This window comes from Dasypus novemcinctus, chromosome 5 (genome assembly GCF_030445035.2).
Source record: "Dasypus novemcinctus isolate mDasNov1 chromosome 5, mDasNov1.1.hap2, whole genome shotgun sequence".
NCBI lineage: Eukaryota > Metazoa > Chordata > Mammalia > Cingulata > Dasypodidae > Dasypus > Dasypus novemcinctus.
The window spans coordinates 19,795,257-19,809,635 of NC_080677.1; the positions used below are offsets into that span (position 1 = coordinate 19,795,257).

Here is a 14,379-nt window from a genome sequence, read left to right on the forward strand (position 1 = left end):
GTGTTCTTAACATGCCTTTAGGAATGGCATGAGCAGGGATAAGATGAGCAGTGGGTTCCAAGAGTCTCATTTGGGCTTTCTTTTTATATCCAAATAGAAAATTTGTGGACAGTTATGCATTGAAACTTGCAGGTAATTACAGTTTTGCTTCTGGGGTCTAAGAAATACACAAGTTCCTCCGCAGCATTCTGGGGTTCTTTGTAGGATGAGATGGGAGTTGAGAAGGTGAGGAGAATGCTTGTTCTATGTTGGAGTCTATACCATGTTTGTTTTCTCATTGAGCACAGTCAGCATTCTGAAGGTTAGCATAATGAACCCATATTGCAGAAGTGGAGATGGAGACACAGAGAGCTTGAGTAACTTGTTCAAAGCCACACAGTGGCACTGGGATTTAGAGCTGGGTCTGTAGGACTCCAAGGTCCTGTTCTTTCCAGTACACTATCTTACCTCTGAGAAAGAGGATTATGTTACTACCTTTAAGCCAGCAAACATTTAATGAGTAGTACTGTCCTCAAGCCACTGTGAGGTTGAAAAGGAAAAAAGATGAAAGAGGCACAGCTTGGTTTTCCAAATATCTTACAATTATATTATTGAAACATACTTTTGAATGTCAGTGTCCTAGGCTATGACTAAAGTAACTTTGATTTGAAAGGGCTTTTAACAAATTATATTTAATTTGGTTTGAACAAAGAGAAAAAAATAAATTTTAGTATGAAGTTAAGACAGAGGTCTTTGGCCTTTTCTCCCAACGGAGATTGCTTTAAATGGGGTGTTGTTTTTAAGAGATGTAGAGAAAGGAGGTGATGCCAGGCTCCTACTTCTCTGGGGATGAGAGCTTCCAATTAGTGGAAGGTTGACTTGTGGGGACAACTCGTACGGTGGTGATGGAGAAGGACCAGCAGTGGTGCCGCAAGTCTGGACACCTTGACCTTCTCACTTGCCAGTCTCACAAGAGCAGCTTGGCTGGGTGTGGCGGGTAAAGGTGGTGGTCCGTGCTCACTGTGGGAAAGGTGTGGTCGAGGAGAACCCACTGAATGACTGGAAGCCTCTCGAGATCAGTCTCAATGCTAATGAACTTCTAAGAAAAGATGAGTATTGACTTAATAAGCAATCATTTTTTAAACTTTATTTTTAAAGGAACTTTAGATTACAGAAAAATTACATAGAAAATTTAGGAGATTTATGTTCCCCATCCCTCCTCCCCTCACATTTTTTCCCTATTAATAGCATCTTTGATTATTGTGGTACATTTCTTACAATTGATGTGCAGATGTTGAAACATTGCAATGCACCATGGTCTATAGCTTAGAGTATGATTTATGCTTTGTACCACACAATTTTATAGGTTTTGACAAAATCTATAATGGCCAGTATCTATCATTGCAATGTCATGCATACAATTCCAATGTCCCCAAAATGCCCCATGTTACACCTATTCTTCCCTACCCCTCCATTATTGTATTCCTCCCTTATGTTTGTTCATTCCTCAGTCTTGAGGATTTGGGAATGGTGATGTCTACTCTTCTTCCTGTTGTGAAGGGTAGCAATCAGTTTTATGGTCTTTTGAACACCTTTCCCTGTTTGGCAGAAGAACATGCTACACATTTGGCTCAGTACCTGCACGGGCAATGTTTGTGGTGCTACCTGTCACTTTATAACAGTATCTTAATGCTTTCTGTGAATTGCCTTTTTAAAAAAAATTCTCTCCCCTTTCCCGCCCAGGTTGTCTGCTCTCTGTGTCCATTTGCTGTGTCTTCCTCTATGTCTGCTTGTATTCTTGTCAGTGGCACCAGGAATCTGTCTCTTTTGGTTGCATCTTCTTGCTGCATCGCCTCTCTGTGGGTGTACGGTGCCACTCCTTGGAAGGCTGTACTTTTTTCACATGGGGTGGCTCTCCTTACGGGGTACACTCCTTGCATGTGGGGCTCCCCTACGTGGGGGACATTCCTGTGTGGCACAGCACTCCTTGTGTGCGTCAGCACTGCGTGTGGGCCAGCTCCACACAGGTCAAGGAGGCCCGGGGTTTGAACCCTGGACCTCCCATGTGGTAGGCGGATGCTGTTATCAATTGAGCCAAATCCACTTCCCCGAATTACCTTTTGACAAAGATTCAACAAAGAATGCTTTAGTCTAAGCTGACTAATGAATGTAGAAACAAAAGCCCCCTCTAAAAATATCAACAACCTGAATTCCGAATGGCATTAAAGAAATTATCCTCCTTGACCAAGTAGGATTTATCTCAAGTGCAAAAATGGTTTAATATTTAATATATATAATAAATATATTAATATATATAATGTATATTTTAATATATATTTTAACATATTGGGTTGAACCATAGGGATATAAATCAATAACTTTTTCTTACCTCTGAGAAACCAAAATGGTTAAATTTGAGCATTTTCCTGAGGTTTGACCTAAAAATGTAGCCAATCAACACATAATTTCAAAAGATGCAGAAAAGTGTCTGATAAAATTCACCACTTATTGCTGATTTAAAGATAAAACTGTCTTCCTTCACATGATAAAAATATTAATATTAATCTATGGTGAATATCATGGCCTGGTGATACCATAAGTCATTCTAATAAAAACCAGGAACATGGAAAGGAGTCCCTACAGTTCACACTACTATTTGATGTAGATCTGGAATTTCTGGCTAATTCAAAGAGATTGGAAATGGAAATAATATTGTAACATGAAAGCGACATGCTGAACAGATCCAAAGAAAAATTTAAATATTCAGCAAAAATTCTTGCAGTTAGTTAAGTCATTTAGTGTATTAGTATTTATGGGACAAAGAAACAAATTTATCATTTTGATATATATATACACACACACACATCAATATTCAGAACATATGGTGAGAAAAAATTATGCCATTAAATATAATAACAATAACACAATATAAACTCTGGCAGCTCTAAGCAAAAACAATTACATGCTAAGAGTCATAGCTCTAAGCTAAGTGATATTATAAAAAATATCTGAATACATAGAGAGATGTACTATTTTTATTTCAGAAAGATTATTTTAAATATGGCAGCACTTTGTAATTTGATCTCAGTTAAAAAATCTTAGCAAAGAATTTTTTGTGAGGGAGTGGTGGGGAGGTTGTGCTAGTGGTAGGAACTAGCAAAATGACTTAAAAATTCAACTAGAAGATAATCAGATGAAAATATGTTTGATATCTTAGATTCTTTTGTGCTATAAGAGGATTAATCCTCTTGACTCTAATATACTATAAAGGTAAAATGATTAAAGCGATAGGGTACTTGTCCAAGAATCTCCAGAAAGATTAGATTAGAACACAAAACCCGGAAGATGGCAGGTACATCATAGAAACATCTATATGACAAAGGAAAGTAATCTAAAAATATATGAATAGAGTGTTAGTCTATAATTGGTCCTGGAAAAAGCAGATGACTGGGGAAACATGACTTATTTAAGTCTTCACCGTATAACACAAACCAAGTCTAAATGGATTAGGTATAAAAACGAAACCAGATAAAACTATAAAAATTAAGCATGACTAACTGAATTTGGGATGAAGACACATTTTCTAAGCATAAAAGCAAAAAACAATCACAGTGTTTTTATATCAAAATTTTTAACAATTTGCTAGAAATAAGCAATTTTTAAAATCAAATAACTAAAAGATGTTATTTGGAACAAATATGAATATTATTTTCCTACTACATCAAAAGGACTTATATGTCAATAAAATTTGTTCATATTGCAGCAGGGAAATGGAATTAGGATTTGGACTAAATAGTTCTTAAAAGAAGCCATAAAGATGACTTAGATATGAATGAAAAAGGTCAGAATTATTGGTAATAAAAGAAATGCATTTAAATGCAATTTTTACCTTTTATTAAACTATCAAAGATAAATATACAACCAGCTCGCTTTTTGGTTAAGGCCCAATCAGAAGGCCCCTCTCAAATTGCTGGTTGTTTACCACTTGTGATTGAGTAATTCTACTTTTAAGAATGTATCAAAAGAAAGCAAAAAATATACAACTATATTTTCTGTAACAGTGATTTTAATGGGAAAGTTTATAATAGTGAAATGGATGAAGGAGGTCAGAAAATAGGAGCTTCGTTAATTCATTTATGTTAAATCTGTTATGTTTTTATTAAGATAATATTAAAATTTATTAAATATTAAAATAGTATTTCAAATTTATTCAATATTTAACAACACAACAGTAAATAAAAGTGTGTTACCAGGCTGAATATATAGTTTTATATGTGTGAATGTATCTATTTATATAGCTGTATGTGGCAGTTTGAGATGATTTTATGAATTCCAAAAAGAGAGAGATTGTGTTTGTAAACTAATCTGTTTCTGTGAGTGTGATATCCTTTGTTTGCATTAAATTCAGTCCAGGGGGCTTTGATTAGATTACCTGTTAAGATTGCTGTAGGCCTTTTATTGGACTGCATCAGTGAGGCGTGACTCAGGTTGAGTTCCTACCCCTTGCTAGGTCTGATATAAAGGGACTCCCATAGACAAAGGAGGCAAATGGGAACTACCATGTTCGATCCTGCCGTGTAAGAGAGAGGATCTCTTAAGCATGAAGCCCTAAGAAGCTGGGCCCACGGAGCAACTCAAGAGGAGACCAGCCCCTGCTGTATGCCTGGTAGCTTATAACTGAACTTGGGAAGATTGTGGAACACCGAGACTGATACAGGAAGCCCAGAGACAGGCCCTATGCTTGCAATTGAAATGGGGAAGAAAGTGGAGCAGTTGAGATAGAGAGGAAGCTGGGAGGGGAAGGAGAGATCAGGCAGGATCACCTGCCATCTTGCTTCAACAAGTGGTAGCTGACTTTGGTGAGAAAGCACGTCTTATGAAGCCCTGAGTTGGACTTTTCACAGCCTTAGAACTGTAAGCTTTTACCCCAAAAAAATACCCTTTATAAAAGTACATGGGAAATGGACTTGGCACAGTGGTTAGGGCGTCCGTCTACCACATGGGAGGTCCCCGGTTCAAACCCCGGGCCTCCTTGACCCGTGTGGAGCTGGCCCAGGCTCAGTGCTCATGTGTGCAAGGAGTGCCTGCCACGCAGGGGTGTCCCCGCATAGGGAAGCCCCATGCACAAAGAGTGTGCCCTGTAAGGAGAGCCACCCAGCACGAAAGAAAGTGCAGCCTGCCCAGGAATGGTGCTGCACACATGGAGAGCTGACACAACAAGATGACGCAACAAAAAGAAGCACAGATTCCCGGTGCTGCTGACAACGACAGAAGCAGACCAAAAAGAACATGCAGCAAATGGACACAGAGAACAGACAACTGGCGGGGGGGGGGGGGGGGGGGGGTGTAGGGGAGAGAAATAAAAAAAAAAATAAATCTTTAAAAAAAAGGTCAGTACATTCAGCAGCCCTTTGGCAAATTAAAACACTGTGATATATAGATATTTTCATATATAAATGGTAGGACATGGGTGATTTATTTTGCCCTATAAACTAAGAATAAGTGTTCCTTTATATTGCTCAAAGAATACATAGATGATACAGTATTAAACAATAAAGATCATCTCACTACATTGCTAGAGGTAGATATCACACAAAACACATTCTCTTCTCAATCCAAAGAATTAGAAAATACTTGAAATGGTTTACCACAATCCACCTTGAAAAATTTGTAACAGTTCTGTTAAATAGCTCAAGTCAAAGGGTAGAAATAAAAATACATCAATACCATGTAGAAATTAATGGCAATAGTACATTGTACACAAAAAGTCATGGGATATGTTCAAAACTGTACTCTGAATAAAAATGATTACCTTAATTGCTTTTATATTAACCAGAAAGGATAAAATTAAATAATATAAGCTTCAACTCAAGAAGCTAGAGAACTGCAATCTAAGGACAGGAGGAGAATGGCATTAATAAGGATGAATGCAGAAATCAAGGATTAAGAAAATAAGATAATATGAATATATTGATAAATTAACCAAAGAGCTAGTTGTTTGAAAATACCAATAAATTAGTTATACCTGTAGGACAATCAAGAACAAGAGCTGGAATACACAAAATGAAAAAAAAGGAATAAGAAAGGAGATAGACCCATAGATACAAGGCTGATGAAAATTGTCACATAAGACTCTCTAAATTGGAAAATTTTACTAAATGGAAGTGGGTATTAAACCATTATAAGCACAAATACTGACATAATTGACCAATCAGTGGAAAATTATAGGAAGTTCTAATATAAACCCAAAGATATATAAGAATCATTCAACAAATCTGTTGAATAATTTGTCACTTGGGAAAAAAATTTATCCACTGTACATGGAAGTAAGTTACAGCTGGAATGAGGGTTAATGTGTGACAGATCCTGAAAGTGAAGGTGAATAAATATGAAGACGGAGATTAGGGAATCTCTCTCTGAGCCAGTCACCAAGATACTCTACCAGAAAAGATTGACAGATTCCACTCTTAAAACAAGAATAAAATTTACTATAATCAAAAGTAAAACATAAATAAGGAGACTATATTTTCAAATTATAATACAAATCCCCAGCCTGGGGTTCTATTATGCTTGAGTGAGTTTTGGTCGGTGGGTGTTCTGATGACTCATTTAGCTTATACAGACATTAATTTGCCTTCTGAGAGTGCTCCCACAGTTGGTGGGAATAGTTTCTGCTTCCATTTGAGAGAAATTATAAAAATGTATGTTAATTGTGGAAAAAAACTTAAAAAGGTAATTCACCTTGGCATAGGAAATGTATGCTAATTTATTTTTAAGATATCCCAAGCAAGGTATTACTTCAAAGCATATCTCTTAAATTTAAAAATTCATGATTGACTGTATCAAAACCATGTGTATTTTTTTACTGGCACTCATGGATACAGAGCTGATTCAGACTCCTCTTGGTCAAGTGCTTAATTTGCTGAATTTAGTGATTCACCTTTTCCAGGAAAATATTCAATAGAGGATTACTGTTTAACATAATATCACTTTCATGATAAGGAACTCATATTAAATGGAAATGCAATAATATTTTTAATTCTTCATGAATTTCCATGATTGTTTATGTCATGATCATTTGCAGTTTCACAAATCAGCAAAAATGGATGATTATGAATCTGAAGCATTTAGTATTTATTTATTGTATCAAAACCATAGGATGAAATTGATGTGTTTTGTTTTTTTCCTGCTTTTTCACTTCATTGTAATGGTTGACAAAGACCTAGGAATGCCTTTTAATATTCAGCTCAGAGGTTTGTACTAAGACAAAGTGGAGTAGCGTACATAGACATGATTTCAAGTAGCTTTATTCAATGACTACTTGTTGAGTGCTTGTTATGGGCCAGGCAGCATTGGCTTTTATCCAGAAGGCAGTGGGAAGCTTTTGAAGCAGGAGGGAGAGATCATGAGATTTGAGGACTTACAGATTATTAAAACAGTGGTGTACAGGATGAATTGGAGAGGTGGGTAAGACTCAAGCAGGGAGGTTAATGGTAGGCCAAAGGAGGGAAGATGGGGACCATCTGCCCAGGGGCAATGGCAGCAGGATAGAGAGAGATAAACTTTGGGAGATAGAATTGACAGCATTTTGTGGGTGGAAGCGGGTGAGAGGGATGGTCAAATGCTTTTAGAGTTCAGGTTTGAGGAAGTAAATACAGAAGAAAGAAGACTGGATCCCATCCTTTCTCACCTTTCCCTTCCTGTCATCAGTTTTTAGTTTCTTTTTGGTCATGCTTGGTTGCATCATTTAGACATGAAATGTTACAGCTATGGCAACACGCAAGAACAACTCTGAGTGTGTATAACGTAGTGTCATAATTTGAGATTTGTGGTGGGAATGATCCTGTCCCCCACACCTCTTGGTAGTATCCCAACATATAGCTCTTTGACCTCCTGCTGCTTGTCTGGGTCCCCTTTTCTGGTCCAGGAATTCTCTGTGGGCTGGACTTACATAAAAGGGCCCGGCCTGTGAGCACCCACCTGGAGCTGGAGCTGGAGCTGGAGCTGGACAAGAGGCTGGCAGGGCCCCCGCTCCTGCTCCCAGGAGCAGTGAACACCCTCTGCCCCTCTGTAGCCTCACCCCTTCTCTCCCAAAAGGAAAGTATTTCTTCCTCTTTCCCAGCCATTTCCAAATCTTGCACATCAATTTGCTTCACTCTCACACTTAGGTGTTTCCAAATTAAAGTTGGGCTCTTCTTGACACCAGGGTTTATATCTGACCTAAACTCCTTTGGGAGGCTCCTTGCTTTTCTCAATAGCTTTTGTTTCGTATTTGGGCTTCACCAGCCCTTCTGATATCCTTTCTAACTATAGGAGAACCATGTCGGGGCTGTCTTATTGGCTCCCAAGTCCTCCAGCCCAGATTGGAGACACTATCTTTCATTCTAGTGCATTTTCACATGACTTTGTCCTCCATACCAGGCCATATCCTTATGCCTTCTTATGCCTTCTGCAGAGGTGGTGTGATAAAGGAGAAGGAAGGAAGAAGCCTAGGAGTGGAGCCCTGGGGTGGTGCAATCTGCTTCCATTCAGAAAAGGGGGAACAGGGTATACCTGCCCAAGAATTAACTGGAAAGTCCCTTTCCTCTGCCCTGCAGTCACAGTGCTGGAAGGCCTACTGCCCCACTTCCTTTGGCAAGCCAAGCATCTGTCCTGGAGGGCAAAGGCCATTTGTGTTTGTTCTCTCTAGTGCATTTACCATGTAACATATACATGGTAAATGTATATGCCCCCCCAGTAGTGGGGGCAGAAGTCAGTCTTAAAATGCTTACTCTTTTTTTCTTTACTCTCATCTAATTTCTTTGCAGTGTATCTGTCTTGGTTTGCCAGGGCTGCTATAACAAAGTACCACAGACTAGTTAGCTTAAACAGTGGGAACTTATTTTCTCAGAATTTTGGAGGCCAGAATTCCAAAATCAAGGTGACAGCGGGGCCACACTTTCTCTGAAGTCTGTAGCACTCTGATGGTGGCTTGCCGGTGACCCAGTGCTCATTCTCTGCCGCCGTCATGTGGTCATCTCTCTCCCTGCCTGTGTCCTCTTCCCGTGTCCAGCCTTCCTCTGCTTTATTGGAGGACTCCATTCGTATTGGATCAAGGTCCATTCTAATTCAATCTCGTCTCATCTTAACTAACAACATCTTCAACGATCCTATTTCCAGATGACTTCACTTCTACAAGGCTGGGGTTTAGGATTGAGCATGTCTTTTGGGGGCACAAAAGTTAATCCATAACAGCTTCGTAGATGCTTTGATTGCCTCTACATTACCTAGTGATAATCGTTGGGAAAAACAGTGTTTATAAATACTCTAGAAAAAAATTTAGTATTTGGAGCCTTGACTTCTCTAGCTTGCTAGGAAGGGCTGCCCTCAGTTGAATTTTGGAATGCCTTTAGGTGAAATTTGTTTCTTTGGTCTTCATAGTGTCAGTTTTTAAAAGCTATACATGTAAAAACTAGGAGAATCCATAAAACAGTATTTCAGATTTTTTCTAGAAAAATATGAAGAAATGGTAATACTGGGCTGCTTTCTATCCTGGTAGCATACTTGTTGAAGCAGAAATAAATGGCCTCTCCTTTAGATATGCACTGCCTTCTACCTTTAGACACATCATCTACCTCTGCCTAACAATTAAATGGTATTCTAATCAATCCCTCAAAGCTTTTAGTGTGGATTATACACTAACAAGGCATTTAGCACAATGTCTGATACAAGTTAGATGGGCAATAAAGGTGAGTCCCCTAAACATCTCCTTTACAGGGGTAAGAGGAGATGGTATGTTTTGGGAACACCAGAATTGGTGCTTGGAAGAACCTGGAATTCACTGGAATCACTCATATATCCTTTTGTACAAACCTCGCAGATACCTTGTCACCCTAGACTCTTCTCTGTCTTGTCCCACATCCAGTCCATCAATAAATCATGCCAGCCCTACTTTCAGAATAGATCTGGAATTTGGCCTCTCCTCACCAGTCTGCATCTTCCTGATCCAGGGCACCATCATCTCTCGCCTCCCAGTTCTGCCCTTCGCTCCTACAACACAACCACGCCAGAGCACTAAAGGGTAGCTCAGAGCATGCCAGGCCTCTCTCAAAACCTTCTGTCGCTCCCCGGGCACTGGGGGGAAAGCCATTGTCCTTATGGTGCCCTCCCTACTCACCTGTTCTCGTGATCGGTTTCCTTGCTACCCCTTGAGCCTCCTTCCCTCCCCCTCCCCCCAGCTCTCTCCTCTCTGGGCTCCTTACTGTATCTCTATTAAGCTAGCGCTTAGTACCTCCTAACATGCATTGTGTTTTGCATATTCATTTTACTCTGAGGTAGGTATTGCTATTTTCACTGTTTCAATGAGTAAACTGGGAGCAGAGAACTTCAATAAAGAGCTCAAGATCATGCAGGTAGGATTGTGTAGTGGGAGAAATTGAATTTGAATTGAGATCATTAGACTCCAAGGTCATTTCCTTATTCACTCCCTGAGTTACTTATTCATCCCCAGTTGTATGTAAGCTCAGGGCAGAAAGTTTTGACTCTTTTATATTCCCAGTGCCAAGAGCAGTACCTGGCACATAGCAGGTGCCCAATAAATGTTTGCTGAATGAAGGGATGGAAGTTAATGAACACGTTACCAAGTAGCATCTAACATTGCATTTCTCTTTCCAAAGCCAAGCTATGAAGTAATGCAGCAAATTAACACTTGCTATTTATAGAGGAAGTTAGCTCCCATGGTAGAACTGAGAGCAATAAAGGGAAAATTACAGGTCCTTTAATATTTTTATTTGATTAAATGAAGGAGCCAACCAGGAACACTGTTTGCTCTCCCTTGGAGCGGCAATGTTACCTGGTTAATTCTGCACCACCTGCTCCCCGAGAATCCACATATATTAGAATGCACTGAGCTCCAGCAGCTTCTCTCTCTCTCTTTGAAGAATGTCAAAGCAAATTAGTGGATATGTTCCTACACTGAAAGAGTAGTTTCTCTTTCACTGGAGTGAAATAGATCTTTTTATAAATGCAATAATAACTAGATGTTTGACCTTTTGTTCAATACTTCATGGTTTCTTTCCTCTGGAAAGCATTTCATTTGTATTATTTAGCCAACATATTTCTTATGTCCCTACTGTGTGCCAATTGCTTTGTAAGATAAAAAGAAAAGTATTGGGGAGTGGATGTGGCTCAAGTAGTTGAGTGCCTGCTTTCCACACGGGAAGCCCTCAGTTCAGTTCCTGGTGCCTCCTAAAAACAAATAAACAAACAACAAGCAAACAAATGAAAAAAACAACTCAGGGGAGCCAATGTTGCTTCATGGTTGAGGGTCAGCTTCCCTCATATGAGGTTCCAGTTCAATCCCTAGTCCACATACCATTAAAAAAAAAGTATTAAAACAATGCCTACTCTTGAATAGCTTGCAGTTTAGTCAGAGAGAGAATCCAAATTCCTAAGAAATTACAAGATAAGTTGTGTCAGTTCTATAAAATGGACCCAGCTTTAACTTAGAGTATGCCAAACATGGACCTAAGCATATCAGAGCACGTGCCCTTATTCATTCGGCTGTGAGGTGGGTATTGCTATTTTCACTTTATTGACAAGTGAACTGCGATGCAGAGCGCTAAAGTAACTGCTCAAAATCATGCAGGTGGGATTGTTCAGTGCACGAAACTGAATCAAGGTCATTAGACCTCAAGGTCATTTCTTTTTTCACTCTAACTTAAATGGGAAGGTGCTATCGTAGTTTCAGAGGGGGCAAGTTCAGATCTATGGGGAGAGTTGGTACCTGGGGACGTGTGTCAAGGCAAAGAACAAAAGATTGGAGTTCTAAAGAGATCACCTTGACTGTAATTGTGTAATTGTCAGCAGTTGCTAATGAGCTGATTGGTGGGAAGGATGACGAGGTTGTGGTAACTGCAGTATCTGCCTACTTTTTGGGAACCATTCCAACTTGTGAGGGCAGGGTTTGCAGAAAGGAGAAGGGGGCTTTGGGCTTCCAGGCTTTGTAAATTATTCTCTCTCAGTTGAGAAGGTTGGGTTGGGTTAATTTATACTTTGAAAGTACCGTGGCTTTAGGGAAATAGAGAACTTGGGATGGGAACCAAAGGAGACCGGATTCCTTAGCCTTAGGCTCAAGGGAGAAAAAAATAGTGGAAATTTCATTTTGAAAGAACTCTTATGGTATAGTAGAAAGAGCACCATGGGTTTTGGACACAGATCAATTTGATACTAATTCCCTCCCTTTTAGTAAGTAGCTGTGTGTTATGGATTGTCCTCTCTAAAATGAAGATATTTACACATTCTTTTGAATATAAGGCAACATTTCAGTTTGCTAATGAAAAGAATAACTCATAATGATTTTTGCCCTTGTGTATATATGAACTTTTAAGGCTGTAGTTTAAATAGTTGAATGCCAATTTATAATATTAATGTAATAATTTAGTAATACACTAGAAATCTCTTATATAAAATCCTATCTTACCTTAGAACTATAGCTTTTTCTACTCTTAAATTTTATGAAACAATTTTTTTCCCTTTTCATATGCATGTTTGACCTCAGTGGCTTTGTCCTCAATGGAGCCACTGTTTGAGTTATCTAACCCAGTTACATAACTGTCAGAGTTATTGGAGATAGCACTCTCTTTGAATTCCTATTTGTTACTGTCCCTGTAAGTTTTATCCCAAAGAACAAGAATCCATTAAGATAGTTTTTTTCGTTCACCCTGTCGGTGATTGTGATTTCCACCCAGTGAAATTTTTTACATCACCTCTAAGAATATTGCGTTGGACAGTATCTAACTTACGCATTTGCGTGTTCATAGGTGCCCTCTTCAAGAATTTGCATGCCATCTTGGCACAGTGGGTGTACTGGTCTTCTCTATATTGTTTCAATTTCAGTATATGTGCTGCTAAAGCGAGCACCATAGGTGTCCTTTCCATGCACACAAAACTGACATTGTTTGAGATTCTATCAGTTTCATTAGTTTTCCTCAAACTGAACTTCCTTTTCTCATTAATTCATTGAGAAGGTGCCACATAATATGAAAGACTGAATAAGCAATCAAAACAAAAGGTATATATTCTCAGAGGGATAATTTTGTTTAATAAAACCCCATCATAAGGTCAGGCAGTTGTGGGTTAGAGTTCCCCAAAAAGATATGTTGAAGTGCTAATCCCCAAGTATCTGTGAGTGTGATCTCATTTTGAAATAGGGTCTTTGCAGATGTAATCAAATTAAGAAGAGGTCACACTGATTAGGGTGGCCCCTAATCTAGTGACAGCTGTCCAAATAAGAAGGCCATGTGAAGATGTGGGAACATGGGGAGAACAGGACCATTAAGCAGGAGGCAGAGATGGGAGTTATGTGGCCACAAACCAAGGAACTTCTGGGGCCACTGGAGACTGTGAGAGGCGATGAAGGTGTCTTCTTTGGAGCCTTCAACAGCACCTTGATTTCAGACTTGTGGCTTCTAGAACTGTGAGAGACAAATTTCTGTTGTTGTAACCACCCAGTTTGTGGTGATTTTTTACAGCAGTCCTAGGAAACTACCGTAGGCAGAAAGTATTTCTCCAGGATTGTTGTGAAGACAATACAGATTATGAGATATTATCATCAAACTATTACCAGGTCCATAGCGTACATCTGGCACACCTTTTCCATACTGCCTTATTAACACAGTACATCTTTGGCATAGGTGCATGAATATTACATTATTACTGTTAACCAAAGTCCATAGGACACTCCAGTTGTGTTTTTCCCATGCTTCTCCAGATTCACACCACCCTGCAATAGTGATGTACATGAGCTCTAGCTCACAAAGGAAACTCTGCATTTGTATCATCAACCACAGTTCTCATCCACTTCTGAGTTTATTGTGTTATTCAGTCCCTGGATTATTCTCTAGCATTCTTTCAATTAACATTTACATCTAGACTACCATTTTCAGCCATATTCCCATTTATAAACCAGCTGTTACTCACTATGATGTGTTACCACCCACAATGTACATTTCCAAACTTTTACAGTAAAGTTAATTAAATTTTCTACATACATTAAACATTAGTATTCCATCTCAGTCCTCCTCTTATCTCCTTTAAGAATAATCTTAAAGATATTTTCTTATATTTTCTTCTAGAAGCTTTATGGTTCTTGCTTTTACATTTAGGTTGTTTTGTTTTTAAAGATTTATTTATTTTTATTTTATTTTATTTTTAAAATTTATTTACTCCCCACCCTCCCCACTACAGTTTGCTTGCTGCCTGCTCTCTGTGTCCATTCGCTGTGCATTCTGTGTTTGCTTGTCTCCCTCTGTTGCGCCATCTTGCCGTGCTAGCTCTCTGTGGGCATGGACCATCCATTCTCCGCAGGCATGGGCCAGCTTGCCTTCACAAGGAGGCCCTGGGATGTGAACCCAGGGCCTC

At 39.1% G+C, this 14,379-nt stretch overlaps 1 protein-coding gene and 1 non-coding gene across 3 annotated transcripts in view; one reads left to right on the top strand and one right to left on the bottom strand.

The window, feature by feature from the left end:
- AMPH (amphiphysin) overlaps positions 1–14,379 on the top strand; it is a 267,871-nt gene that overhangs the window by 32,433 nt on the left and 221,059 nt on the right. The gene's annotated exons all lie outside the window — the stretch shown is intronic.
- LOC111765159 (U6 spliceosomal RNA) lies at positions 12,773–12,879 on the bottom strand. Its single transcript, XR_002797571.1, has one exon. It is a non-coding gene; the product is annotated as a U6 spliceosomal RNA (small nuclear RNA).